The sequence below is a fragment of the Triturus cristatus genome, chromosome 1_2 (genome assembly GCF_964204655.1).
Source record: "Triturus cristatus chromosome 1_2, aTriCri1.1, whole genome shotgun sequence".
In the NCBI taxonomy this organism is placed as follows: domain Eukaryota; kingdom Metazoa; phylum Chordata; class Amphibia; order Caudata; family Salamandridae; genus Triturus; species Triturus cristatus.
Window position 1 is genome coordinate 728,588,073 of NC_140580.1, and position 27,667 is coordinate 728,615,739.

A 27,667-nucleotide genomic window follows, 5' to 3' on the forward strand; every position below is an offset into this window, starting at 1 on the left:
GGTGTAGCTTCGGATTCAACATTCAGAATCATGAGGTTAAGTGTAAAGTTACCTAATCCATATACTTCATTTTCTAGATCAGTTCCTGTTCTTTTGGGAAGTCCCTCCTTGTTAGGGTAGCAGACTTTAAGCAAAACTAGGTTCAGGTTTCCCCATACCCAGTTGTCTTGATAAACTACTGAATTTGAATCTAGGGAATTAATCAAACTAAACCATGCTCCACAGGAGCCATTGTGTGTGAACGGATACGGAAAGAGAGGCAAAACTCCCTTATAGTTCTGATAGGGAGGGAGTCGGCCACATATCCAACAATTGGTAGCATTGCTGGTCTGATGGGAAGGATGTAACATACTAATAAAAGTGTTGTTGCGCAGCGCAAATCTATAAGACAACTCATGCGGAGGTAGTTCGCTAAAGGAATGTTCAGCAGTAGCATTGTAAGCACGCTTAGAAATAGGGTAATACATATGTAGCAATACACTAGAAATGATGATCAGAAGACTTAGAAAAAACAAAATTAATAATGTCACTATGCAGTGACTACGAAGCGATTTACAGTACGCATGTTTTTTAAGCTGTATCTGTCTATTTCTCTCTCTATTTCGGTCTAGAGGACACATGTCAGAGACAAATTCAACCGATTCACCTTGGAGAGGACTTAAACAATCAAATTGTCTGACTTGCTAGACCTTAGTTTCAGTTTATAGAGTTCATTCTCCGTCTTTTCAACCAAGGGGAGCTTTGAGTCTGTCTGTGAGGGAATGCAGGGCTGAGTGTTCACATCGGACGGTAGTCCATAAAATTTCTTTATATGGCTCGAGTGCAACCACCCTTTACGTCCCTCAATCTTCACGGCTGTCCTTGTGGTCAGCAAGACGAGCTTGGGCGATTGCCACCTAGGCTCCAGCTGGGTCTTCCGGTCGAAATTCCTCACAAGAACCAGGTCACCTGGAACCACGTCATGGGGCTTCACCTCAGTGTTATCGGGAAAAGCTGCAGCTACCTGTGAACGACAAGATTGTAGTGCAGACATCAAGGAAGCCAGGTAATCTGTCAGCATATTACAGTCAACATCAGTGATTTTACGAGGTATAGGCGTCCCCTACATATTTGGTGGTCTACCGAAGATCACCTCATACGGGGATAGCCCTGTTCGAGAATGTGCTACCATTCTCATGTAAAAGAGCGCAACTGGTAAGGCTACTATCCAATCGACACCTTTTTCTCTACATACTTTGGACAATCTAATTTTCAGAGTTTGATTATGACGTTCCACGAGACCTGCTGCCTCGGGATGTCGGACACAGTGGAATTTCCATTGGTAACCTAACAGAAGTGAAACGTGTTTCATTAGTTCGGATGAGAATGGCTGGCCGTTATCTGAGTACACGACACGTGGCAAACCGTACCGTGGGAAGAATTCTCGAACTAGCTGTTTGGCAGTAGTCGGGGCAGTGTAATCTGAAACCGGGTAGGCTTCTGTCCAACGGGAAAGAGCACAGACAACTACGAGAACATATTTGAATCCTCGACATCGTTCCATCTGGATATAATCCATCTGGAGGACTTCAAAAGCGTGATCGGGAGGTTGAAATCCACCTTGCTCTACGGGAATGCTTTTACCGGGATTGAACTGACAACATATCATACAGGTACGTACTTTCTGTTTGGCTGCTGCTCGCAAGTGTTTGTTGAACCAAATGTGTTGAATGCTGTCTAGCATAGCTTTTTCTCCTAGGTGCGCTGGACTATGTATTGTGTTAATGATGACTTGAACCATGGAGTCGGGAAGAAACCATATAGATTTTCCCTTCGTCATCCATCCTTGATCCGTTTGGATCCCTCCTAATTCAGTCCATTTCTTTATTTCTTCTGGTGTAGCATGTGTCTGTATGTCAATAACATCAAGGGCGGGATCCTTAACTATCATGCAATGTGTTGGTGTCGGAACTATTGTCTTTGTCATGTCAGTTGTATGAGTCTGATTCTGAGCAGTCTGTTTAGCTGTTCTGTCAGCTAGGTCGTTACCCTGAGAAATGATGTCGGTAACTTTTGTATGGGCTTTGCATTTCATAATCGATATTGCAGTAGGTAGATGAATCACGTCTAATAGGGCTTGAATGAGGGGTCCGTGTTGGATGTGGGTACCGTGAGAAGTTAAATAACCTCTCTCTCGCCACAGTACGCCGAAGTCATGGACGACTCCGAATGCATAACGTGAATCTGTGTATATGTTGACTTTCTTATTTTTGGCTTGAATACAGGCTTGTGTCAGAGCGATGAGCTCTGCTGCTTGAGCTGACAGAGTGTTAATACAATTTGTTTCAACGACTTCAGTGTCTGTTGTGACTGCGTAAGCGGCCACTAACTCTCCTGTACTTGTTCTCATACACGAACCATCTACATACAATGTCAGGTCCGGATCTGATAAAGGGATATCTGTCAAGTCTTGTCTGGGTTTCGTCGTGATAGTAATGACTTCAATACAATCATGTGCTAATGGATCTGTTCCGTTTACTGGCAAAAGTGTGGCAGGATTTAATGTATTACAACGTCTGATTTCTATGTGTGGCTGAAACAATGTTAATTCATAACCGGTGAGTCTTGCTATAGTCAAGTGTTGTGTTTGTGTGCGGTTCAAGAGAACCTCTACTGCGTGTGGTACTTGTACTGTCAATTGATGTCCTAACACTATGGCATCGCTTTGTCTGATTGCTAAAGCTGTTGCTGCCACTGATTTCAGGCACGCAGGGAGAGCCTGAGCTACGGGATCTAATGTACTAGAAAAATAAGCACATGGTTTGTGTGATCCTGCTTGTTCCTGAGTGAGTACTGACAAGGCAGTACCTTCGCGTTCTGTAACAAAGAATGTAAAATGTTTACTGTAACATGGTGTTGCTAAAACAGGTGCTTGACATAAAGCTTTCTTTAAGCTTTCAAAAGTTTGCGTATGTTCTTGAGTCCAAGGGAGGACAGTCGATGTGGCTGCCTCCTGTGTTGTCAACTGAATGAGTGGTTTTGCTAGAAATGCATATTGAGGGATCCACTGCCTACAGTATGAAGTGAGGCCTATAAAAGCCCGCACCTCCTTTTGTGTCTTAGGTGGTGGCATGTTAGCAATTAACTGGATGCGGTCAGGTGTAAGCTGTCTTCCCTCCTTGGACAGCAAGTGCCCAAGATAAACAACTTGCTGGACACAGAATTGCAGCTTAGAAGGGGACACCTTGTGCCCCTTGTCGGCCAGAAATTGTAAAACCGTCAGTGACGCTTTTTCACATTCAGGTTCGCTTCGGGCGGTGATCAGCAGATCATCGACATACTGAAGCAAGGCAGTGTTAACTGGCATGTGGATACTGTCAAGTTCTCGTTTCAGTGCTTGGCTATAGATGCTGGGGCTTTCTGTGAATCCTTGAGGTGCGCGTGTGAATTTAAAACTTCGTCCATTTAAACTGAATCCGAACAAATATTGACTTTCCGGATCTATTGGGACGCTAAAGAAGGCATTCTTGAGATCGATTACAGTAAAGAACGTTGCTTCTGAATCAATAGCTGTTAATAATGAAGAGATATCTGGGACCACAGGGTATTGTGGTACAATACATTTATTTAATTCGCGCAGATCAATAACTAATCGATATACTGGTGGTGCTTTTGGATCCGTTCTTTTAAGAATCGGAATTATCGGGGAATTACATACATTGGAGTCGGTTTCCACAACCACTCCTTGTGCAATGAGCTCGTCAATGATTTGCAGCAAAGCCACAACAGCATCTGGTGGTAACTTGTATTGTCGCATTCGTGGTAGCACCACTCCTGTTTTTAGTGTGACTCGATATGGTGTAATGTTCATGAAACCAACATCAGTAGGGCCTTGTGCCCATAAATGTGTAGGTAAATTCTGCAGCCGGTGATCCATGTCTCTGGACACGTAGTGACCTTTGAAGTCACGTAAAAATAATCGTACTCCTTCCGGAGAACAACATATTATAGCTCCTAGAGCTTTCAATGTTTTTATACCTAACAAGTTTTCTGGACATGATTTAGTAAGCAATAAATCTGTAGTTCGTGTCAATGGACCAACCGTAAGTGGAAGGGGTTGCGATACTTCATTAATGATAGGCTTTCCTGAGAATCCAAGGGAAATATTCTGTGAGCCTGAGAGGGGTGCCCCTGGAACTTCACTGCGTCGTATAGTTGTTCTGCTTGCCCCTGTATCAAGTAAAAACTTTCTGTCTTCCCCTAATAGTTCACTATGTACATAAGGTCCCTCTTGATCTACAGGAACCTCGATAAGGGGTAACCCAACTTCCCTCTCTAGGCTATTTCATGTGTATCGCTGATAATCGGGATAATCTGCTTGTGCATACTGGTACATCTGTTGTGTCGTTGCTTGTGTTGCAGCAATAGGCTGTGCTTGTGGTGTTGCTACGGTCTGTTGTGGAGCTGCCTGTTGCGGAACTGGCCTAGATTGTGCATGCTGAGGGATTTGTGGTTGGTTCTGATCCTGTCTAGGTGGACGTGGTCTTTCCTGGGTTTTACCCGTGGCGATATTATGTTTCAGAACTGCACAATCGTGTATATAATGACCTTGTTGTTTACAATAGTTGCATGTCCCTTTCGCCGGACCTGTGGAATCACCCTTTTTATGGCTATCAGCTGGAACTGACTGAGCCACAAGCATTTTCATTTTCGTGTCTTTCATACGTCTTTGTTCATGTTCTTGTTCTTCTCTAATTCTATTGTGGTGATATTGTAACATCTGTAACATCTGTGAAGGGGTGTTACCTTGCCAGGTACTCTCGAATTTCAATACTCTATTCTTAACTTGCGGTAGGGAATTTTCAACTAATTTTGTCACAAACAGATGTGGATATGACTCGCTACTTGCTTTTATGCCACTATTAATACCAAAACATTTTTCAAATCGGGAATAGAAATCACTAGTGTCTTCATCTTGCTTTTGTTTACAGGCTGAGATTGCATCCCAGTCCTCCTTTTTCGTAGTTAATAAACGTGGCAGTACCTGCACTAGTAATCCTGGTAGTGCTGTAGTCTTTTCCCCAAGCCCTGATCCTGCAGCTCGAGCCTTTTCTTCGTTTTCTAATGCTGTCCAATCTATCTTTTGGTCTCCCACCTCCCATTCCTTTTCTTTGAGTTTCTCGTAAATACCAGCAGGCATTAATACTTTTAATATTTTCATAATGTCGGGGTAGGTATACTCTCCCATGAGTAACATGTCTTTTATCTCACGGTGGAAACCTGCTGGATCCTTGTCATGGCTGGGTACTACTTTCTTCATTTCTAATAATTCAATTTTAGTTATAGGCGTGTACACAAACACGCGTTTAAAGGTATTATCTTCACCTCTGATTGGGTGTACTTCGCGTAAGGGATTCTGTCTATCTATGTGATACATTTTTCTTCCCATAGTGGGAACTGGAACATGTTCTGGGCATACGAAAACTATATACTGGTTTCGAAATTCTAGAATTTCTTTAATTAAATCAGTACCTGACCCTCTCCATTTATTCGTGAGTAATTCTGTCAATATGTCAGGTAGGGGTCCAGGATCGGAGTGTTGGCTTTTATATAATATAAGGAGGTGTTGAATCATGTATATACCAGCTAATCGTTGTTCGTCTGGGTTAAGATTCAGAAACGTGTGTGCTAGTGCATCATCACTGTATTTGCCGGAACTGTCAGCCCATTGTACTGCTGACCTGGCTAATTCTTGTTCATCCATGGAATCGAGCATATGGTACCCCCTTCGGTCTCGGAGTAGTTTATCAGCAGCTTGGAATAGGTGTTCAGGAGACCTTGTATTTAACATAGGGGCTTGAAAATTTCTGTTACATTCTGGACGTATCGGACGTATTGGATCATTAAAGCATCTGGTGTTATTAAAAGATCTTCCTTTACCTACATAAGCCATTGTCTCTAAGTGTCCTGTGGGCATTTCTGATTCTTCGTCCTCCTCTCCCTCTGATTCATGTTGGTCTGTCTCTAATCTTTCTTTATGTATTCGTTCTACTTCTTTGCGGATCTTTCGGCACATAACTACTATACATGTCTGTCTATCATGTTTCCCTTCTGATATATTCTGACCCCATCTGGTAAGTACTTGTATTTCCTTCTGCTCTACCTCAGGCATGTCTTGGTTTCTGATCACACAGTTTATGAAGAAGCGTAACAGTTGTCTCTGTACATCCACTTTCTGGTATTCCATGGCTTCGTCAATACTTTCAGGGCCTCGCCCTGATTGGACAAAGTGATATATGTTGTCTAAATGTGCCATCATTCCTGGTAGCGTCGCTAAATACCTTGAAGCTCGTCGTATACGTAGTGATGACAGCAGCATACCGTCCCGTCTACCGGGCACAGGATCATATCTACAATCCACTAGATGCTCCTTAAACATGTCGGAAGTTGCTAGTTGGGGTGTACGTTCGTATGCTAAATCTCTAAGGGATAATTTATTTCCTCGGGGTGGCGTGGCAAAAATTTCTGTCGTACCTCCTGTCGCACCGTCTGAGGTGCTAGGCACGAAAGGATTGGTTGGATGTAAGATAGAAACTGTAGATGTAGGAAAAGCGGTAGAAACAGATGGACCTGTGGGAATGTGCGTAGGAGTTTGTTGTTGCGGGGATACAGACGGATGATCTTGGCGTTGAGCACCATCGGTAGGTGGTGTGTGTGGCGGAACATTAGCATATTCAGGCGCTACATCATCTAAATAGGAAGAAAGGAAAACATCTTTTGCTGTTTTGGGATGTGCTTTTATCGGGAGTAATGGAGGTGTCAAGTCTTTCGGTATTTCCGGGGTGGCCTGAGGTAACCCTTCGGCCAGAAGAGGATACATACCATTCATAAGGGTGCTTCTTTGTCTGTCTACTTGTTCTGCTTTTACTCGGGTACCTTCCTCAATTAATATATTTTCTCGAGCTTTATTTGAATTCTCCCTACTTTTCTCTTCCTGTCTGAGCGTTTTTTCTGTACGTCTATATGATTCTTTACGCCATAATTCAATGGCATCTTTCTGTGACTGTCTGGCTTTCTTTTTCCATAATTCTTCTTCTACTCTCATGATGCAATCTGCATCCCAGGTCCCGGCTGCGGGCCACCTCTGACTTTCTGGTAAATCTTTGGTGTATTCCACCCATAAATCAAGAAATAATACGGCATCTAGGCCATGCTTATGATACATAAAGTACCCTGGAGTGTCCCTAGGTGGAATGGGAACAGCTTCTTCGAGTACCCCTTTTCTGGTTTTGATCTGTCTTAATTTTGAAAAGAGCGGCATTTTTAGACCTTATTACTTAATCTTGAACACACTTAATACAATAAACACAATAATGAACAATCATTCACACCACAATATGTAGATCGTACTAAAACATTTAACATTTAACAGTTAACGAACGATGATAACTAATAGAAAACTAGTTACTGACATAATACTAACACTAGATAATACTGAATTATATACAAGACATACTAGATATACTGCTAAACAGTACAGATACACTGCTGAAACAGTGCAGACCGGATTTGTGTACCCAAACCCGTCTTGACCGGCACAAACTATGTGCACGTCTAAATGCCTCCCCGGCAACGGTACTCACCGGGTAGCACGGAACGAAAGGCCTCGGAACTGAACTGGACTGGACCGGACTCGACTCGACTCGGAACTTCGGAACCTGGTGGGCCTCTGTATACCTCGGATCTTGCTCTCTCAGCTAGACTCTGGTCGGGATACTTCGCACTTCTCACCGCCTCGTCTGGGTGTTGATCGCAGCCTCAGTCACCCCCGCTTGGCCGGAGGGAGATACAGGAAATCCTGCGGGTGCGCGTTTTTGTCCGTTCAGCCGTGGCAGGAGACCGGGCCTGCAACGCACCTCCGGCGCGTGAGATGAGAAAGTGTCCCTGTTCGGGCGCCAATTTATGTGGTAAATATTTAATTACCTGTACTATTTTTTATGCGGTAAAGTCTAGTAAGAATAACTCAGTAAAAATAAGAGGCAGAATCCGTGGTATTAGAGGTTCTGAAAGGCTTTATTCCTTACAAGGAATTATGGTTCGAACCATAGGCATCAAATTCCATCACCACGAGGGTTCAGGAAGGGAAGGCAATACATTATTGACAAGTAAAGATATTTATATGAAAAGCATTACATTAAGACAGATGCAGGAGGCGTAACAGCTGATAATATAGATAATAATACACATATGTAATGAAAAAAGGCGTAAACATAGGCGTAGACTAGAAACGTCATTAAACATGATGTCACAGGTGGGTGGATCCATAAGAGAATCCTGCAATGTCAGCAGAAATACTTGGCAGAGATGCGTGCGCAGCCACATGACGTGTGATTGACGTGCAACTAGAGGGTGAAGGGGACTTGACATTTAGCTCTACATGTGGAGACAGAAGTCTGGGGGGTCATGTCAACCTAATCCCAAATCATATCTAATATCTTATGTTTAAAGAACTGTTTTATCCAAAAGGAAAGGTCTCTCGGACGGAATCTATTCTATACTGACTGTTAGTGCGTGTACAAGCGTCTAAGTGTCTACATGAGATGCGAGGGGGCAGGAATCTTCCATGGTAACAGGGGCTATGAATTACTTGCATGAGGACAGTGAGGCCTGGCCCTTTGCTCGGTAGCTGGAAGAATGTTTACCTAAACTACTAGACAGGAATGCATCGGATGAGGAGCGGAGCAGATAATCTTGAAGGTGAAATACAGTTTTTGGCAGGCAACAGGCCGGATCAGGCACCGTTAGCCGCGCAGGGAGTAGGACAAAGTTCATGGATACAGATGCGGGCTCGGACTGGAGCTTTCAGAGGCAGAAGGCAGGAAAAGGCTTGATGGCAGAATTCAGGGCCTACTCGCCTGAACTGTAAAACGTGGAAAGTGAACCACATAAAGTCGGTGGCCTTTCATACTTAGGAACGGAATATCCGACTCATTCATGGCGGATCTGAAAGAGGACATGTTGACGGTGGACGCACATGTATTTGCGTCTTCATAACTGGAACTGGAGGGAACATACATGTACTTGTAGCATGTACATGGAGCCGTTGGGGTCTAAGATAGGGGACATAATCTGATCATAAAATTCATATTTCCTCATGGTATAGGCAGGTAGACAGGTTCGTGAAATTATCAAAAGTTCTATGGATTGATTTGAATAGTCTTTTTGACATAATAGTACCAGCAGATTTATGGACAGAATGTAAGGTAATGATTAGTTGGCCTACACAAGAACATCCTAGAGATCCAAAGCAGGTGCCCCTGATCCAGAAGTAATGAGAAAATATGAAGAAGTAATTACCTTTTTGAAAAATAAAGTACCTCCTAAAGAAACTGATTGGGTAAAAATTGATAGAACTCATCAAGAAGCAAAAGAATCAGTACACGCTTATTATGAAAGGTTGATCCTTGCCTTTAAACAGTACAGTGGTGATGAAAACTTGAGTGAAAAAGATTTGAGTCATTTTGTATATCGATTTGTGTACGGATTGAGACCTGAAGTAAGTGAAATGATTAAACAGCATACAGTAGATTGGCAAAATAAAAAGATAGATGAAGTCCTAAGACATGCAAAATATTTTAGTGATGAAAGTGAAGCAAAGCAGCGTAAACTAAAAGAAAAAGCCATGTGGGCTCAAGTAAAGGTGACAGAAAGGCAGGAAGCTCAATTGATTGAACAGGCAACTGGTATGGGTATGAAACCAAAATTTAATATTGGAAAAGGGAAAGGACAATTTAATATAGATGAAGCCAAAAAGAAATGGCCATGTCATAATTGCGGAAGAATAGGGCATTGGAAATCCGAGTGTAAATTTCCCCCGAGTGCTAAAGGTGATAATGCATCGTTGAATTCACAGGTGCAGAAAGAGGTGAGTTGTCAACCGCAGCAACAGCAGCAGGTTGTTCCCCAACAGAATCAGGCGCCAAAACCGCCTTTTCCACAGAGCGTAAATCATCAGAAATACAGTAATGAGACAGGATTCTACAACGAAGAACAGGTAACTAAGCTGCCGCACGCTAGTGATGTTTCGCAGTATTGGCTACGACGCGATGAGAGTGAGTCAGAAGAAGGTTATTGACGGTGCCGAGGGGAGGAAGAGGAGTGCGTACTTGGTGCAACTCTAGAAGTAGACCAGAAAGGCTCATTTGTGGATGGAAAGGTAAATGACGAAAACATTACTTTCCTAGTAGATACTGGTGCCACTCGTTCAACTGTTAGGTCAGCTGATGTTAAAAATCTTCCTCTCTCGGACGAAACAATCCAAGTAGTTGGAGTATCCAACAGACAGATAAAAACATATCTCACTGATCCAGTAAAAGTTAATATAGGGAAATTTTCTGAAATGCACCGCTTTGTCGTGTTTGATTCAAGCCCTGTAAATTTACTAGGGAGAGATTTGCTGTGCAAGATGAATTGCACCATATTTTGTACTCCCGATGGTATAGCATTTAAGACTCCAGATGAAGATGTACTGTATAAAATTACTATGGCTAATATGGAACCTGAGATTACCAAGGCATTTGATGTATTTAACCCCGAAGGGCTGCCTCAAGTGTTGAAAAAGACAGTAAAGGCGGAGGTATGGTATTTCACAGTAGAAGATGTGGGATTAATGAAAAATGTAGATCCTGTAAAAGTTGCTGTAAAAGAAGGAGTAAGCTACCCAAATATTCCACAGTACAAATTGACACCCGAGATAATTGCAGGAGTTACTCCTATAATAGATAGAATGATCAAACAAGGTATTTTGAGAGAAATAATGAGCAGTCCATGTAATTCACCAATTATGGGCCTGAAAAAGCCTAATGGAACATTTAGAATAGTGCAAGACCTGAGAAAAATAAAAAAAATCGTTGTGTCATGCTGTCCCACTGTACCCAATCCATCTGTGAATTTGTATCAGATTCCTCACGATGCAGAATGGTACACCATAATTGATCTGTGTCATGCTTTCTTTTCCATCCCATTGCATCCTGACAGTCAACTGATTTTTAAGTTCCGGTTTGGCGAACGTATTTTGGCATGGTGCTGAATCCCACAGGGTTACACAGAGAGTCCCTCAATATTCAATCAGATATTGAGAAAGTCTCTGGAAGATTTAAAAAATGCCTGAAAGTTCAGTTCTGGTCCAATACATAGATGACCTGCTTGTGGCATCAAGAACTCGAGAAGCTTGTGTAGTGGATACCATTGTACTGCTGAATCATTTGGCAGATGGAGGACTTAAAGTATCCCCATCAAAATTGCAATTCTGTCAGAAAGAAGTACAATATTTAGGCCACAAAATTGAAAAGGGACTGAGAAAAGTAACTGCAGATAGAATCAAGATAATAAAAGGAATGAGAGCCCCAATGACGCAAAGAGGAGTGAGAATGTTTCTTGGAATGATTGGATATTGTCGTCAGTAACTTTTCCCTGATTGCAAAACCTTTGGTACGCTTGACGAGAAGTGATGTAAAAGACCCCATTGAATTAAATAAAGAGGAATTAACGGCTTTTAAACAATTGAGAGACAGTTTGTGTGAAGCACTTGGTATGCCTGACTATGAGAAAGAGTCTTAACTCTATTGCAGCGAAAGAAATGGATGTGCACTTTCTGTATTAATACAGAAACATGGAAAACTAAGGAGACCAATTGCATATTTCTCAGCTATATTAGACCCTGTAGCTGTAGCATTGCCAGGTTGTTTGAAAGCTGTAGCAGCCACTTGCATGAGTTTGGAACAGAGTGAAGGAATTGTGATGGGATATCCTGTGAGAGTGTTTGTACCTCACGATGTGGCAATCCTTTTAACAAGGAGCCGCACTCAGTTCATGACGCATAGTCGTCTGACTAAATATGAGAAAGTCATCCTAGGTGCAACGAATGTGAGCCTGGTGACATGTCTGAATGTGAATCCTTCAACGTTACTACCTTATGCTGAGAATGTGGAAGTCAAGATGATGTGGATCACAAATGTTTGGAAGTGCTTGACTTCTGTACCAAACCCTGACCTGATATAAAAGATGTACCTTTGACAGAAAGTGACTATGTGATGATTGTGGATGGATCATGCTTAAGAACAGATGAGGGAATTCTGAGTGCAGCATATGCAGTATGCACAGTAGCAGTTGTATTAGAAGCATCGTGTCTGAAAGGAGTAAAATCAGCCCAAGTTGCTGAACTATTTGCCTTAACAAGAGCATGTAAGTTGGGAAAGAATGTGAGAGTGACTGTGATAACCGATAGTCAATATGGCTTCGGTGTAGTGCATGACTTTGGTCAAATTTGGTCCCAAAGAGGATTTTTGACATCGAGTGGAACTCCTATAAGGAATGCTGAAGTGGTTGGAAAATTGCTTGAGGCGATGCAGCTGCCTAAGCAGTTAGCTGTTGTGAAGTGTGCAGCCCACACAAAGTCCAATGACTACGTATCTGCTGGCAACCAGTTTGCCAATGATATGGCTCAATATTGCACACAAAATCAGAATTCAATTAATAGGGGAAGAGAAAGAGAAATGAATTCATGCCCCTTGTTGTTTAATAACACTGTGAAAACATGAGAAGAAGTAAGGCAGTTGCAGGAAGAAGCAGGAGATGAGGAAATGAGACAATGGGTAAAAGCAGGATGTGCACCACGGGAAACAGATCATGTGTGGGTTTATCGGGATGGAAGACCAGTTATGCCTGATAGCATGGTGTCTGCCATGGCACGGATGTATCATGGACAAGCACATGTAGGAAGAGATGCAATGATCAGACTTTTTAAACAGACATGGTATAACGCAAAATTTAGACTAGTAGCTGAAAGTCTTTGTCAGAGATGTCTTATATGTCAGCAGTTCAATCCTGGAAGAAAAACAGTGGTAAGTCTGGGAACGATAGGTCGAGAAGGAGGGCCTTTCACCAGAATGCAGATTGACTTCATTGAAATTCCCCCCTGTAACAGGTTGAGGTATGTTTCAGTGATGGTTTGTCTGTTCTCTCAATGGGTGGAAGCATACCCAACGAGAAGAAGTGATGGAATTATAGTAGCCAAGCTATTATTGAGAGAGTTCATTCCTAGGTTTGGTTTTCCAGTCACGATTGAGTCAGATAGAGGAAAACATTTCCATAATGAAATCATGAAGTTAATTTGTGAAGCATTGAATGTACAACAAAAGCTACATTGTCCCTATCGCCCAGAGGCTTCTGGTGTGGTGGAACAAGTAAATGGCACCATTAAAAACAGACTGGGAAAAATGTATTTAGCCACAGGTTTGACATGGCCTGATATCTTGCCTCTGGTACTCATGACTATTAGATCCATTCCAGATAGGAATACAGGTCTGAGTCCCCATGAAATTGTCATGGGAAGAGCAATGCGACATGTTTTCATACCAGTCAACAAGCTTTTGCCTATATCTGATGACTTGGTGTTGGATTTTTGCAAGGGGTTGGCTGATTCCATTCATTCTGTGTTCCATCAGGTCGGATGCCACTACTCTTGAAAAGAAGCCAGCTCATGATTTGAGCCCAGGGGACTGGGTGAGAATAAAAGTGCACAGAAGACGAAACTGTTTGGTCCCACGTTGGGGAAAACCATGTCAGGTGATCTTGACTACGTCAACCGCAGTAAAATGTGCAGGAGTGAAGAACTGGATTCATGCTAGTCATCCTTGCGAATTCCAAACCCAGTGGATAACAAGGAAGGAGAATACTTTGAAGAATCAGATACAAGCTCTGAATCAGATACTGAAGAAACAAGAACGAGACAAATTCCTGAAAGGGGGAATCAGAACAAAATCCAGTTATTGCACCAGAGAACCTTCCTTTAAGAAGAAAGTTACAGATTTCTGACATCAGCTCAAAATCAGACACCGAACCTGTTCAAGCACATAAGAATGAGAGTAAACACAGTGAAGAGACTGTAAAAGAAATTCTTGATAAGACAGTCCCAAATGAAAGTTCAAGAGAAATTCCACCTGAAGTAACAAAATTAGATTGTAAGGTACCAGATATAGAGAGTGAGGGAAAGATTTTGCGGAAGACCCCCGAGGAGTTGTAGGGAACTCACACATCTAGGTAGAAGAAGGGACGGTTAGTCAGCAGGAAGATTGTGTGGAAGAAGCATGAGGAGGGACAGAAGTAGGTAATAAAAAAGAAGTGGTGTAAAGAAGAACTACTGAAAGTAAAAGTCAAGTTGGAACTGAATCAGAGGACAGTGATGAAGAAGTACCAGAAGGTCGAGTCCTGAGAAAGAGAGCATGGAGAACTGAGAAAAATGAAAAAGGAAGTAAGTTGAAATGGCCAGCAAGGGATGAAATTTGGCCCAACAAGATAAAGAGATTAAGATACAAATTGACACGAGTAAATTCATCAAGGGCTGAACAGGTGAATGAAGTGTCTAGCCAAGAGAAATTGAAAAACATGAAACAAACAACAGCAGAAGAAAATAAGAGAACGAGAAAACCTAACCAGAAGTATAAGTCGCCGGAATGGTCATATGTGGCACTGCCTGAAGTAAAAGAAGAGGCAGACAGTCAAGGGGATCTAGAGGTGACTGTACCAGGAGTGGTTGAGGAAGACGAAGAATCAAAAATCCTGAGAGTTATCTTGTCCGACATCGGAGAAGAGACGGATGTTCAGGAAATTCTGCAACAAGATTATGAAAGAAAAGTGAAAGACGATCAAATGCCAAACTGTTCAAAACGAAGAAACAATAAATTACTGGAAAAGACATAAACTGAAAAGAACCAAGTAGGTGCTTAGAGCCTTGGGTTAGACAAAACTAGTTGTGAAGTCGAAGAGGCTAAGTCAAAAGACACTGATCATTTTTCAAAATGGCAAACACAGAAAGTAGAAAATCTAAATGTGTGTTCCTTAGACGATGGTTCAAAATGTGTTGTTGCTGTACAGGATCACTAATGCTTCTGTGGAGTGTGTTGGCGTTAATGGTTTCATTTAAGGTTACACTAGAAACAATAGAAGGACATAGTGAGAATAAAACTAATATAGAAAAGATTCAGAAGGTATATCCGACTAAAATAGATAGAAATTATTTACATAAAGACAGGTCTATAACTGATTTTTCTAACAATGTATTTTCAAAATTACTATACGAATATGTGAAGACGATGGACATAAGGGATTGTTATGTCTGCATGCAGTTGCCGGCGTCTGTATCTGATGGAGTGACTTACCATCACCTTCCAGTAACAGATGGAATAACATGTAGTGTATTAGCAAGTTTGTTTTACAAGATAGGGAAATTAGAATATTATTTTTCAGATGTAGATATTGTATTTTCACAAGTACCTATAGTTAACAAGTTGAATAAAGTAAAACCTGCAAAGGTGTTAGGAGAATTGTTCTTAGAAACTAAAGAGTTAACATTAGAGTCAATATTTAGAAATAATCTAACTTGCAGTTTAAAGAAGGAAGAGAAAGTTGTCTTGGATATGGTTGAAGAAAGGAGATTAAAAATGCAAAGGAAGGTACCTGAGGGAAAAGATAAAAAGACAGTCTGTTGAAAAAGAAAAACATTTAAAAGGAGAAGCTAGTCCAACGATGGCTTTGGATTGGCCTCAGAAAGGAAAGTTGTGTATTAGAAGGAATCAAACTGCATATGATAACTATTTTGTAGGCACAAGTGATTGCCATGATACTTATAGAATCATGGGTGGATGGGGATTTAAAGGAGGAAATGATCCAGTTTTTCCTGGACTATATTTTATCTGCGGGAACAAAGCATATTATCGATTGCCAGATCACTGGTATGGCACATATTATCTAGGCCTGGTTTTTCCAAAGATATTCCATGTGGGAAGAGGGAAAGATGGTGCACATGAGTTAGGTAGTCAACTAACACGTAGAAAAAGAGAATCTTGGTCAGAAATTGTAGGAGACATTTTCGAAGCGTTGATACCAGCAGTGGGAATATCTCTGAATGCACACAAAATTAGAAAATGATCAACAGTAGTGGATCGCTTGTCAACACGCACCGCTGGAGGATTTTTATTGGTAAATACTGAAATGGTTGCCATGCGTGCCATGGTAATGCAAAATCAACTTCCCCTTGATATAATTTTGGCAAAAGAGGGTGGAGTCTGTGAAATGCTGAAAGTTCAACATTGTTGTACTTACATTCCTGATGAAAGTCAAGATTTGAAGACATACATTAAGAATATAACTGATTTGCATGAGGAAATTGTTCCACTGGAGGTTTAAGGTATTTGAGAAAAGATTGGGAAAACGTTTTCTACTATTAAGAACTTTTTACTAAAGTTAGGTAGTACCTTTATTGGTAAAATATTATTTCCTGTAACATGTGTGATTATTTTAGTATTAATTCTAAGACTAGGATGTTTAAAAGAAAGGGTATTTGAAGGAGTATAATTAGAAGAGTGGAAAGACAATATGTATAGAAAGAAGAGACAGGTGAAACAGTTATGTGAACTAACACAATAATTAAGAGAATTGAATTAATTTCTTTTACTAAATTTTTTGCAAAATTTAAAGGTAGTGTGGTGATGTTAAAAATCACCAAAGGGGGGATTGATGGAGCAGGTAGTGCAAAATTTTGTATACCTCCTCTATTTTTCATGAAAATACTAATTGAATAACCTACTTATTATAATTTACTAATTGTGTGCTGTGATATATTAAAACTAACCATTTGCATACACAAATTACACGTGGGAACTGGCTATTTGCATGGCAAAATAACTCTAATAACTAAAATACGTACGCATATTAATAGTAGTATATGTGGTAATTAGATATCGCATGATTTATGTTGCTTTTGTGACGTTTGCATCTTCGTGGAGGACCGTAATGGTGAATATATTGCTTTAAATGTCGCTATATGCTAGGAAAATACTAATACATAAAGGGATTAGTAAGGGTATAACATTAGAAGCATCATTTCTTTGTATTAATTATCCTTTTGTGTTTGTTTCGCTTAATTTGACATTTGGGCCTATCGCAATATGGCGGCAGAAACCGAGTTCAGAAGTGGCCACCGTCTCGTGAGCGCGAAGTCTACTGCGCAGACTCGGATGGCTCCGTGAACTTCCTAACGACCTCTATACACTCTCTCCCTGTCAAGGATAGGATATTGGCGGACTGCCAAGACCCCGGACATTAGAAACTGGTATAAAAGAACAATGGATTCATACAAGTAGAAGACAAAACTTTGCAACAATCAGTATTGGATCATCACCGGAAACGTATCAACAAAATCCATGTGAACGTGGACTGTCCAAAAATCGGACGTTTGCCCCCAATCAATAGAAATCATTCTCCGCCCAAAAATGTTTCATGTTATCCCGAAATGTATTATAAAAGAGTAGTAGAATAGGGAGGGGTTAACACATTCGATGGTTACTATGACTGCACACCCTCTTTGACCCCACAGGCGATGACGGATGCTGCCACGACTTCTGGTCCTTTTACGATCTTTGGGACTGTAACGTGCTGAGCAAAGGACTTTCGGACTCTGAGCTCTGGCCTGCTTATTTGGACAATTTAACGACAAAATTCGGTTATGCAGAGCAAATGAATTAGAGAAAACCCAGATAGCCAGAATAGGTAAATATGATGTTCTGCGATTTAAATAAATTGATCTAGAAATTCTAAACTTTTGAAGAGACAAATGCTAATATTAATTACAATGAAATTTTAGATAAACAAATATTGATTAACAGAAATTATGAGTTTTTTGTTCTTCGTTAAAAAGAATAAAGGATTCTGAGTCTTAAATGCGTTTTAGCTGGTTCTAAATCACCATCAACCAATCCAACTAATTGGTCCGTCGACCAAGTGGGCGAAGTGCCTTGATGTTTAGGATTAGGAATCTATAGGTGGCGAATGTTAATGTATATTTTGTAAAGTAACTTTTCTTTCACTATAGGTTATAAGATACCCCACCCACATGTCCAGCGCATCGTTCCCCCTCCTGTGTGCAGACCTGTAAAAGAGAACGTGTGAGTGTTGATGTTATAGGCCCCACCAATAAATGCGTGTGTGAATGAGTTAATGTGACGGCGAGTCTGCGACGCAGGGAGGATAACTGTAAATTAATAATTTTTGCTCTTTCTTTTTCCCCGGCTTTTGCGCTGGATCAATAGCATGACATTAGGCATGAATACATTAGGCCCAAACCTCATTAGCATAAACACATTACGCATTAGGCCTCACCAGCATAAACACATTATGCAATAACCTCATAAGCATAAACACATTACGCATTAGGTATCACCATCATAAATACATTATGCAATCACCTCATAGGAATAAACACATTACGCATCAGTCATGGTGCATAAACACATTAGGCAGGAACTCAGTAGTGCACCACAGTAACACTACTACAAGGTGCATACATCACCTTAGGGCCTTGCGCTCTTTCACCATCACACCTATAACCCCAGGCCAACTGACCTTCCACTGGGGCTCAAATGCCCTATGTCCAGAAATGTCAGGACGTAGCTGCCAATGCAGCAAAGCAAAGTGCACAAATGTCCTGGGGCATGGGGTGCAACTCACCCCCTCCTCATAAGGAAAACAAAAAGCCCACGGGTTGCAGCTGCCGCTAACTGGCGGTGCAGCTGTGAAGAAAGATCAGGCACTGGAACTACTAGTGCCTCGTGAGCCACACCGGGACTCCAAAACACAACTTGCCCCACGGTGCAGCTGCCCACTGTCAGGCGGGGCAGCTGTGGAAATTAGCACAGGCACTCACAGTGCCTCGTGTGAGCCCCACTCACCGGGGCTCTTCTGGTGCCACTCTTGGCACCCGCTATACTCCGGATTCAGCCCCCACTCACCGGGGCTGCTCCTGGTTCAGGACACCGCTGCCAACTGTGGCATCCTTACTCAGCCTCTGCTCTTTGTATGAGGCTTGTGCACAGCCCCCCGTTGAGGGCTCTCCTCACCACGGCTGCCCGCAACCACGCAGGGCAGCCGCCTCATTCGGCAACTGGGACAGTAGTTATTAAAATCGCAGAGCGAAGTCTCTGCCGACTGCCACGCATACACCCGGGCTCCACTTCTAGCACGTCGCCCCCAGTGGCTGGAGGCAGACTTCTGACAATGATTGTAACGGTATCAGCAACCCCACGGGGCTCACCTCAGACCTCCTCTGCCTCTCTTGAGGTCCTGCCGACACCGTGTCTCTGAAGCCCTCTTGTTTTGGTGATACCCGGGGCCCTTAGCTACCTGTAAGCAGTCCCTGCCCACAACCAGGCGCCGTCATGCCTGACTTCCTCCTCTCGGTACTGCTCTCTCCGGCCAGCCCCGCCTACATCCAGGCAGCTTGCCTGGCTTCCGGCTCGCCACTCTCGGTGGCGGCTTCTTCTCTCAGCGGTTCAAAGTGCGGGGTAGGCTCCTGCCTAAAAACGAACCTCAAATGCGGGATGAGCTCCCGCACAAGCACATCAAAATACGGGGTGGGCTCTTGCTCAATTGGCAAAATGCGGGGTGGGCAGTCTCAGGACACCACAGTGCGCGGTGGGCTCCCGCCAGATATGCACTAATGCGAGATGGGCTCCCGCTTCTCAATGAGCCCACATGCGGGGGAATCCCCGCGTCGGGATTCCCTCTGAGGATGTCGCAGCTCAGCGCTGCATGACACACACGCTCCTTGTTTGCCTGCAGTAAAAAGATAGTGCTCACGAGGCGCTAAGAGTCCTTTAAAGTCCAAGCGGCATAGCTAGGCCCAGGGAGGCCAGAACACAGGGCCCTCCAGCAGGGAGGCAAGCCCTCATGGCAGTTCCTCCTGGGCCCCAGCAGCAGCAAGCCCCAGTAAGCACAGGAACAGCACTCAACATGGGGCCACAGCCCCTATATTTATACCACATTTCTCTTTGTCTGTAAAGTACAGGGCTTGGGGGAACCAGTTCTAACTGGTTCAGGGGCACTCTGTTTACAGTGCTCACACCCTTCTTTGGGAGATGGGGGCTCTTCCATCAGACACACCACAGGGGGGTGGAGCCAGCATTGACCTAGGCAGGCACAATCTTATTAAGGGTCAGGGGCCTACTCCCACTACTCCAAATGCAGATGCCCTATTCAGCCTAGCGCTGACTCACACTGTACCACCTAGAGCCACACACACCTTACCCGCCCCTGTCACTCCAAAGCCAGACATGCAATCCACATCAGGCAGGCACACACATAGCCCACAGAAATGCCCACTTCTAAAAGTGGTATGTCTAAAATAGTTATAATAAATCTGCCCACACCATTTATTATTAATATTCCAAGCATACCAAACATGACCACGCTGCTCCTCTCAAATCAGGAATTACCACTGAAACACTTATCAGGGACTCCCCAATGCATTCCTATGGGAGGGCAGCCTCACAGTTGTGAGAAACCAAAATGGCTGTTTGTCAATACCAGGACATGTCACACACTTAAGGTACATGTCCTACCTTTTACCTACAATGCACCCTGCCCATAAGGCTAGCTAGGGCCTACCTTAGGGGTGACTGCGAGCAGTAAAAAGGGGGTCTCAGACATGGCGCACACTTTAGGTGCCACGTCACAGTGGCAGTAACACTGCGCGCACAGGCCCTGCAATGGCAGAGGCCTAGGATAGGTTTGAAAGGCTACTTTGGTGGGTGGCGCAATCAGCGCTGCAAGCCCACCAGTAGCATTTAATTTACCAGCCCTGGGTATATGTGATACCATTTTACAAGTGACTGACGGGTAAATTAAATATGCCAAACAGGTGTAGACCAATCTTACCATGTTTACCACAGATAGCACACGCACTTTACACTGGACAGCAGTGCTAAAGTGCCCAGAGTCTTAAACCACTAACACCATGTCAGAAAAAAGGCTAGGAGGAAGGCATAAACTTCAGGGACGATCCTGCAAAAAGGGCCAAGTCCAACAGTGGGTAAGAGTATTTGGGTGGCAAGTGTATTTTTAGGGTTTAGGATGGGTAAAGGTTTTTGAGTGGCAAGAGTATTTTTCAGGTTTACGATGGGTAAGGGTATTTAAAAGGCAAAGGTATTTTTAGGGTTTAGGGTGGGTAACGGTTTTTGGGTGGCAAGTGTATTTTTAGGGTGGCTATGGGTTTTTGGGTGGCAAGGGTATTCTTAGGGTTTAGAGTGGGTAGGTGTATTTGGGTGGCAAGGGTGTTTTTAGGGTTTAGGGTGAGTAGGGGTTTTGAGGTGGCAAGGGTATTTTTAGGGTTTAGTGTGGGTAGAGGTTTTTGGGTGTCAAAGGTATTTTTAGGGTTTAGGGTGTGTAAGGGTTTTTGGGTGGTAAGAGTATTTTCAGGGTTTAGGGTGGGTAGGAGTTTTGGTTGGCAAGTATATTTTTTGGTTATATGTGAGGTCAGCAGCAGTGCATTGCGTGGGCGTAAGTTATAGTTAGCTCAGGTAACTTTAACTGCTAAATTTCAATGGTTTTGTACGAGTGAAATCTGAACCTAACTATAATGTACGTATAACCTTTGTTTTCTTCAGTGAATTTCTAAGGTTTTTTCAATTCTATTTCCTAACTGTAATGTCCTGTAACCTTTTTTTTAGTGAATATATAAATATATAGACACAAATACATATAGATATATATATAAATAAATTCACTCAAAAAACCATAGGTTTCAGGGACGTTATAGTTAGAAATTAGTATTTAAAAAACCTTAGAAATTCACTGAAAAAAGCACAGGTTTCAGGGACGTTATAGTTAGTTGGACATTTCACTCGTACAAAACCAGAGAAATTCGGCCGTTATAGTTAGTTCAGCTAACTATAACTCACGCCCCCACAATGCACTGCTGATGACGTGACATATTACATCATTCATGACATGGTCAGTGACATCACTGATGACATCACTGATGATATCTTAAATGACATCACTGATGATATCGCAGATGACATCATCGACATGATAATCTGATGCACCTCCTCGTACCCTAATATAACCTTTGATACACCCACTCTAAAATAAAGACTACCATTTTCGAAACCATAGACACACCAGTACCAGTTACTACATACCCACTCACTGATTACTAGGTCTACAAACACATCCACTCATTCACCCATACAGTCACTCATACATGCAGTCACCCATCAATATGGCGCTATCATATGTGCTCACATACCTATACAGACACTCACACACTGCCACACATTCATAGTTACTCACACACCTAGTCACTCATGCAAAGAATCAATCACACTCCCATTTACTCACCTATACAGTTATACACACACCACCTCACTTATTCAAACATATACTAACACTTACACTCTTAGACAATAACTAATACAAACACACACTCATCCATACACCCACTCGCACAATCACTCACTCTCACATATAGTAATTTATATACTCCAACATTCACATTTACTGCCTTTCACATATGTAGTTACTCACACATGTACCACTGAGACATCTAAACACTCACAAACACTCCCATATATACACTCACCCACCTATACAGCCCATCACAGATGTACTCTTGAACCCGTATACCCAGTGAATCACCCACTCACACACATCCTACCCACCCACACAGACACTCAGGCACCCAGATACACAGACAACAAATCAATAACCTATATAGACACTCATTTAGCTACTCACCAACCCATGCAACTGCTTACACACCAACTGACAAACTAAACTGTGTGAATGCCTGTATCAGTCACTAACGCATGCATTCAGTTAGACACATTTAATTACTCACTTATACAGTCAATCACGCACCTATTAAATCATCCATTCAGAGACTTATACACCCACTCATTCTTCAATACACCTTGGCGTATATATATATAAAACATATTAAAACTTTATAGAAACACACAGTCACTGGATGATATCATCAGTGATGTCATCAGTGATGTCATTTGAGATGTCATCAGTGATGTCATCAGTGATCTCACTGACAATGTCATGAATGATGTAATATGTGACGTCATTAGCAGTGCATTGCGTGGGCGCGAGTTATAGTTAGCTGAAAAAACTATAATGGCCGAATTTCTCTGGTTTTGTACGAGTGAAATGTCCAACTAACTATAACGTCCCTGAAACCTGTGTTTTTTTTCAGTGAATTTCTAAGGTTTTTTAAATGCTAATTTCTAACTATAAAGTGCCTGAAACCTATGGTTTTTTCAGTGACTTTCAAAGGTTTTTTAAAGGCTAATTTCTAACTATAACGTCCCTGAAACCTGAGGTTTTTTCAGTGAATTTCAAAGGTTTTTTAAATACTAATTTCTAACTATGCCTACAGAGGTAGGACATGTGCAGAAAGAGGAAGAAAAGCGCGGAAAGAAGCAAGAGAAATGCAGAAAGAGGCAACAGAAGTCCAGAAAGACGAAGCGAGGTGCAGAAAGAAGCAAGAGATGTGCACAAAGAACCAACAGAGGAGCAGAAAGAGACCTTGTTGCAATGTCAACCTCTGCCCCTAACTTTTTGCTGACGGGTACTGGTGGTAAATGACTCTGACTAACCAGGCCTAGAGCCAATGCTATGCTAAAAGACACTTAGAATACAGTGAAAACACCTACATACACTAGGGAACATTATGCGTTGGGATACCCCTATGATTGGCATGACCTCCTCTGTAAGGCCCTAGTACATAATAAGGCAGGGGGATTAAAACTACCTCTAAGTCAGAGATACAGAAAGATGCTTTCTTTAAGTAGTAGTCATGTTTGAAGAGTGGTGGAGAAAGGGTGCTGGGCCACCGACCAGTGCTCAGGAATTCCGCTGCATAGGACTTAGAGGAGGTACCAGACGGGCTTCTTGGCTCCCAAAGTCCCTCAGGAGTAAATAGGACTTCATCCCCCATCCTGTAGTCTGCCAGGATGGGCGTTTGCAGAGTGGTGGAGAAAGGGGAGCATGTCCTCCAAAAACGTCTTGGCAATCCCACTCTGTGGGACTTACTGGAGGTAACAAGGACAACCTTGGGGGCCAACTACCCCTCCTGTTACCTCCAGTAAGTACCACACAGCAGGATTGCAAAGTTCTCATAGCAGACCACGCCGCCTTTGCCCACCACTCTGCAAACGCGCTCCCTGGCACACTCTTAGATGGGGTCTGAAGTCCCCTCCGCTGCTGGGTGTCCTTTAGGGGCCAACTAGCCTATCTCTTACCTCCAGTAAGCCCCACACAGTGGGATTGCTGAGAGGTGGTCAGAGGCCACACCCCCTTTTCCTACCACTTTGCAAACGCACCTCCTGGCACGTTCAAAGTTGGGGTTTTAAGTCCCCTTCATTCCTGAGGGTCCCTGGGGGCCAACTAGCCCACCAGGTACCTCCTGTAAGTGCCACACACCTGGATTGCTGAGAGTGGTTGGAGGCCATGCCCCCTTTTTACACCACTCTGCAAACGCAGCTCCTAGCTCACTGCTGCTCGGGGATGAAGTCCACTTGTGTCCTGAGGTCCTCAGGACATCATTGCCCCACCACCATTGCACCAAGAGGCGCGTTTGCAGAGTGGTGTAAAAAGGGGTGTGACCACGGACCACCTCTTTGCAATCCAGCTGTGTGGCCCAGGGACCCTCAGTATTCAACGGTAATTAATTCCCCAACTTACAACGCGCTAGGGGGCGCATTTGCACAGTTGTTCAGGGAGGGGGCGGGGCCTCCAGCGAGATGCCGACTTTTTTTGTTCTATTGTTTTTCTAGAAAGGGGGCTGTGTGGCCCCCCTTCTTTTAGCATTGTTGTGGCCCTAGGGATCTCATTCCCCAGGGCCTGACCCCTTTTTTATTAAAAAAGAAAGAAAAAAAAAACAGGAAGGGGACTGCGCGGCCCCACTCCCGAGGCCAATTTCGGCCCCGGGGACCCCATCCCCCAGGGTATGGCCTCCTTTTTTATATGTATTTCTTGGGAAGGGGGGCCCCGTGGGCCCCCTTCCCTGGGCCACTATTGGCCCCGGGGACCCCATCCCCCGGGGCCGGCCTGCCGTTTTTTTTTTCTTAATTAGGAGTGGCCCCCCTCCCGGGCCACTTCTAGCACCGGGGACCGCATGGGCCTGGCCAGCCTTTTTATATTTTTATTTTATTTTTTTGGAGGGGGGTCACGTGGCGCTCCTCCCTAGGCCAATTATGGCCCCGGGGACCTGGCCCACCCAGGGCTTTTTAACAAACGAAGCGCAGGAGACCTCGCTTCGTTATTTTTGTATAATTTCGGCCAGATTTGCAGACCCAGCGCGAATTCGAACAACATTTTAAAAAAATGCTTTTTTTGGCCCAGGGGGAGCAGGCCTAGGGGGTCAGGGTGTTGCTACCCTGCCCCCTTTTCTTTTTTTTACCTTTTTTTTAATTCTTTTCTTTTGACTTGGTTACCGAGTCACAAGATGGCTGCTAACACTTCCTCATTTGGAGTGTTGGCAGCCAATCAGAAACAAGCTCGTGCCCGAGAGGGTTTGGGAACCCTCCTCGTGCTCAGATATCGAAACTTTTCTTTTTTAAATTTCTCTGGAACTACTGAACGGATTTACACCATTTAAAAAAAGGGCTCTTTCTGAACCAAGACCTACCTTTTTGCAAAATTTGGTGTAATTCCGTTCAGCAGTTCGCGCTGTAGCTTTGTCTAAAGTTCCCATGGAAATTAACATGGGGAAAATGCGTTTTGGGACCCCCCTTTTTACTCGGCTCCCGCTTGACGAATCACCCCGAAACTTTTAAGACAGGAGCTGACCGGAGCGCCCCATTAGATTTGATAATTTTTTTTTGAAGATTCGTCAACCAGTGCCAAAGATATTGGCAAAAGTAAATATGCTTTCTGAATAGAAACGAGGTCCTAACTATAACTACCTTTGGCAACCGCCAGTAGGTAATATATATATATATATATATATATATATATATATATATATATATAAAATACTTACATTTTCGTGGTAAAGACTGATGTAATGGATGCATTGTAAAGGCATGTGTGGTAATGGAATGCGTGATTCCGTCATAAACGTTCCCCAGTAGCTTCTGACTGCCGAAGAAAATCCCTAAATGTACCACTCTGTCTAAAGCCCTAGAGCAGCAATATCTATTTGACATAGCTCAGGGGTGTACAGGCCTTTTATTCCACTGGGCATTTCCCCAGTTGGATGGAGCCCTTGGGGCCAGTTTTGGAAATTCCAGGGCCACTGCTGCTGCCTCTGTCACTTTCCTCAGTTCCCCCCAGGTTTATTGCAGCAGGCAGGTGGTGTTTTTAAGAGGGAAGAGACGGAGGAAGGAGGAAAGTAGAGCGAAAGCGACCAGAGAGAGAGCGAGAATGGATGGATAGAAAGAGAGGGATAGCACGAGGGGAGCAGGGCTTATTTGAGCATTTTTGCCAGGGCTGCTTCTGGTTCCCCACTCCAGCCAGGACATGGCTGGAATGCAATGACTGAAACTGTTTCGATACCGGCTCGCTGACACTTCTCAACTTGACCCCTATGTAAGAGCGAAATGGCTGAGAAATGTTCACACGGCACAGTAGAGATGATGCAGCAAATGCGAATGTTTCGGGTCATTGGTAGCCCTTTGATCTCACATAGATCTCAGGTGCTGCAGTCTTTCCTCCGGCCAAATGTCCACACAAGGTGTGAAGTGCATGGAAATGTTATACAGCGCTGTTCTTCTGTAATTGATTGTGAAGGTGGGAGTGTATCAATGTTTTGTATGGACATGTACTGTCCGGTACGGTACAGAGTACCTGCATATTTAATTTGAAAAAAGGGAGTGATTGCACTTCCATATTTCCGTTTAAAGCACTGGTGTGTGGGGGTGCCTATTGGTCTGTAATCCCTCAGATGTAGCTAAGATTTTGTTTAGTCTTCGCATGGTCTTAATTTCAAATTGTTTACTCGATTGATGCAGGTCTGCTTTGTCCTAATGTTGTCATTCTTTTTTTGAAGCCATGAAAGTCGAAGACATTTTTTTCATGGCTTTGGTCGATCGGACGAAGCTCCGAGGCACTACCTTGAGAAGGAAAATAGCGCCACCTGGTGAGTTAGAGAGTTTATGAACCAAAGATATCTGTTATACAGGGTCGGACCGGCAATTTATTTATTAGTGAGTTTTCATATAGCGCGAACTTTACCCGAAGGTGTCAGAGCGCTTCACAATAGAACCAGTTACATTAGGACTTCAGAGTACATGAATAATATTAAAGATAAAAACAGATAAACTCTAAATTCAAATAAGAATGGTATTAAGTGCATAGTCTACTATAGATACTCGTGGCTAGCGTCATATATATATATATATATATATATATCAACAAACAAAGTACCTAGCTTGGAGAGCCACCACCCGTCGTCACCTAGCTCGGTCCTCACGGCAATCCTGTCCAGCAAGTGAACCCCTAACATGACAGCAACCCACTGGGGTAATTATTTTCAAGTGATTGTGGCGATCAATGTAAATAAAGAGAACTTTCAAAAAACTCACCTGACCAGCATGCATTATGTTTTGACACGCCCACAAGGGAGGATAAATAAGCGAGCCAGGTGTCATGATATGCTTTAATCACCTTCGCCAGCACCCGTGAGCAAGGGCGCAGAGACGCTTGAAACGCGTAGGGATTTGTTGGTGCTTCAAATGCTGCACGTCTGGGGACCACGATGCAGGATTGCCGTGAGGACCGAGCTAGGTGACGACGGGTGGTGGCTCTCCAAGCTAGGTACTTTGTTTGTTGATGGACAATTTTG